General features: G+C 44.5%; 1 pseudogene; it reads left to right on the top strand.

Annotated features, from left to right (window-relative positions):
* Window positions 1-2,070: 2,070 nt before the first annotated feature.
* LOC119353171 lies at window positions 2,071-2,778 on the top strand (annotated as a pseudogene).
* The last annotated feature ends 1,213 nt before the right edge of the window (window positions 2,779-3,991 follow it).

Below are 3,991 nucleotides of genomic sequence, written 5' to 3'. Positions count from 1 at the left end.
GGGAGGAGAAGGAAGGACCAAGGTGGGGAAATCGTCGGGCGGAGGACGAACTCAAGCAGCCCTCCTGCGCTAAGTTTCGTAATGGGCCGGGCCGGGTCGGAGCTTTTATTTTAGAGTAAAATTCCCTCCATATTTTTTTAGAATATTCCCTCCACGGGACATCCTCGTGTGAATTTCCCTTAAAAAAAAGGACATCCTCACACGAATGGGTTTCAGCCGTGAGATTGTCACACGGATCGATATCCACCGTTTGTTTTAGACTAGCGGTTGAAAGTTTTATTCATATGCTTCACACGTCTGGCCAACAATAGCCCTCCTTCGCGTAGGACCCGCGATTCAGAGACGTACCTGGTCTTCATGGGGTGGGAACATAATGCTCTTCTCTCTTACCGGAATCTCTTCTCTTCTCGAGCGATTTCATGTCGTCGACATCACCATCGCCACTCCACTGATGCGGCAAGAGCAGCTCGATGTTCCCAATCACCACCTCACCTCTTGCCATCCCTTGCCTCTGCCTACTCCTCCTTTGCCACTGCCATCAGTCACCGAAGCACATTGACCGCACCTTTGTGCTCCTTTCGACCTCAAACGACGGATCTTCGCTACCGCATTGTCTTCTCGCCATCTCTCTCGGAGTTGCAATTAATCCTAGCCTTTGCAGTTCGGATCTATGGCGCGAGGATTACTATATGGTGGTGTTGGCGCTCGTGTTAGTGGCAATACCGCTCAGCCGGGACAACCTTGCACGTGTGCTCGGTGATGCCTGAGGGTTTGCGCTTTGGCGACATCGACCCATCTGTGGTATGTAGGAGGCGATGATTAGTTCATCATTTGATAATCCTCTTCCCATGCCCCTCTTTTCTCCAGTCTCTTTGTTTCTTATTTCCTCAATTTAAGTCATTCATGTTTACTTTGTGCGGACTAATAAGGCTGCATTCATGGGATTAGAAGATGATTCTTTGGTTTGGCCTGCAATTTTGGGTTTTCCATCTCTCTTTCTCGAATCTACAGGGGTCTATAGAATAATTAGTCCCTAGTCCATTGATCCGGTCATCTATACAATGTTGCAATCAATATGTTGGTAGCTTGTTAAGAAAAGTAAAAAAAGGACCTTTGCAATCATGATTAGATTGAACCACCATTCTAGATGAATGTAAGCAAGGTGTCTTGTGGGTCTACTCCGTAGATTTATTTTGGTCCTTTGTCTTTGTAAGATTTGCAATTTGCCAAAGAAAATGCAGTTTGCAAATGATTATGTTCATATTGCGTTTCTATTTGCCTTGACAACAATCATCGCCCATAGTTTTCTTTGTCGATTTGTTTTTAATGACATAAGATCCTACTCATGAAGGATTTTTCCCCATCCATTTGCAATTGCGCAAAGAACAACTACAGCCAAAATGGCTGGGGCTACCACGTAACGCACGCGTGCATTGCCTCGTACGTTGTTCCGCCTGTGTGCCGGTTTGTGCGTGGCTAGCCTGCCCGGACGTGTAGGGGCTTCGACTGGTCGGGTTTTAGCTTGTCGGGAAGCTCTTTCATTGTCTAACGATTTACTTATCCAGAGATTGCGTGAGTGTTGAGGCAAGGAGAGGAGGAAGACAATGAAGCTATTATTGGAGAGACCAATTTCCAGAGATCATCTTATACCCTTTGTAAGAAAAATTATGATTTAGAAGCTCAAACTATGAAGTTCACAACTTATCTAGGCATGCTTTATGTTTGGATCAGGGCCGCCATATCTGACTGGGTCAAACCCATAATCATATTTGTATCCCCATGTTGATTGATCAATAAAATCTATTAGCAGATTGTTCCAGAAAAGAAAAATGTCATGTGTCTTGTTAAAAAAATGCCATGTGTCAATACAAATTTCGGATTGATAAAGAATTTGTGTTCTCCCCGCAACCCCCCACCCCCAAAAAAAAGCCGCCGCCGACTCATCTATATATTCGGAGCGCCGCGTCTCCCTTTTTACTCCACCCATCGATGATCGATCGATCGATCGACTGAAACACCGAGTTCAGCAGGAGCGATCTCGATCCCGATCGGCACACGCATAGGAGATCGATGGCGATTAGCAGCCGCAACACGGTCACCCTCCGCAGCTCCGACGGCGAGGAGTTCGTTGTCCAAGCGGACACGATCGCGGCGGCGTCGGCGCTGATCAAGCAACTGCGCCGCCAGCGTGATCCCGCTACCCCAGGTGACCGGCCGCATCCTCGCCCGCGTCGTCGACTACTGCAATCGCCATTACGCCGACGCCGACGCGGCCGCGTACGCGTACGCCAGTCCCTTCCCGTTGGTCGACCCCGACCTGGAGCGCTTCGACACCGACTTCGTCAGCGGCATCGACCAGGACACGCTCTTCATGCTCCTCCTCGCCGCCAAAGACCTCGACGTAGAGGGGCTCCTGAACCTGGCGTGCAAGACGGTGGCCGACCAGATGAGGGGCTAGACGGTCGAGGGCATGCGCGCACACTTCGGCATCGTCAATGACTAACACCCCGGAGGAGGAGGCTGAGCTCCGCAGGGAACTTTCATGGGCGTTGTAGTAAACACACAAATCACTACCCAATCACGTTCTTCCTTTTTTACTTTTGGCGATTTGTTGCTGCCATGGACTAGCAACGTTCCTCGGTGCTCGACTTCATGATAGTAGTTTCTTATACACATTTAATGGGATATGTCAGGACCTATTTTCTTTACCCTTGGCATTTGCGTCGTTATAGTGCACAGTCATTTTTATACTCCGCATGTTGTTGCGGGAGTAGTTTGAGACATATTTTAATGTGATTCATGGTATGAAATATGAATATTTGAAATAATAATAATAATAATATAAAAAGCTAAAATTGAAAATACATATAATTTATTATGTCTGATTACTATATAGTTGTAAAATGTTTATTAAATCATAATAGAATGAAACTTCTCATGTGTGTTTGCATGATGCTATGAGTTTTTTTCATGCATGTTTCATGATGAAGTGGTATGCTTGCATGTTGAGAGAAATATGACAATGGTGGTGAGTCTTTTCTCATGCATGTTATGCGATGATGTGACATGTTTGCATGTTAAGAGAAATATTAGTGGGGGCATATATATAAATAATATTATTTAGTAGAGTATATAATAAAGCTAACCACGATCGAAACATTACAATAAGTGAAATAAATAACTACGACCAAGTCTATTTCTTGTGCAACCGTTCACCAAGTTGTCTCTTGCCTCCTCACGGATTCATCAGATAGGAAATCTTCAGATCTATGCTTATACTTAACAAGGATATTCATCCTTGTTGCAAGACTAGCCAATGAGGATCATCATAACAACAAGTAGACAACATATTACAACAAGATAGCGAGCAAGTCTGTCGTTACTAAACCTGACCAATAAATGTCATGCCAAGAGTTTCATTCAGATACACGCCTTCGCCAACACTCAATGCCATGACCAGAAGGTATTACTAGTAGATTGGCTATCATAGATTTTTTCCTGGTAAGTCGGTTTTTTGCCTTGCCCGAGTTACCTCCTCCCACAAACTCAGGTACACAATTCTATGGAGGGTAGGCCTCTCTCTAAAGAGTCTCCATCTCTTTGTCGCCAATGACACCCTCTCATCTTGTATCTTCACCAATAACCCTCTTACTCGCCTTTGTCTGCTTACGACGTCCCCATCTCTATTTCATTATTTCATTTGTAGCAGAAAATACATAAAACTCATATACGTATTAATACACTCTCTTTACATAAAGATTTCACAATTCGCTATGCAAGAACCGTTGACCAATTGTAAGGTAGTGCAACTTTTAAGTGATGTTTATCTCTAGGTGATATTTTGTAAAGTGCTCGTAGAACATGCCACATATCTAGGAATTTGAAGCTCCGGTGTAGAATGCAAAATGAGACATAAAAATCAAAGGAAGTGGACAAAAAAAATGTCGAGCATAGGCATCACATGTAATTTGATAATAAAATACAGACCCTT

This window comes from Triticum dicoccoides, chromosome 1A (assembly GCF_002162155.2).
Source record: "Triticum dicoccoides isolate Atlit2015 ecotype Zavitan chromosome 1A, WEW_v2.0, whole genome shotgun sequence".
NCBI lineage: Eukaryota > Viridiplantae > Streptophyta > Magnoliopsida > Poales > Poaceae > Triticum > Triticum dicoccoides.
This window is presented reverse-complemented; position numbering and strand designations above follow the sequence as displayed.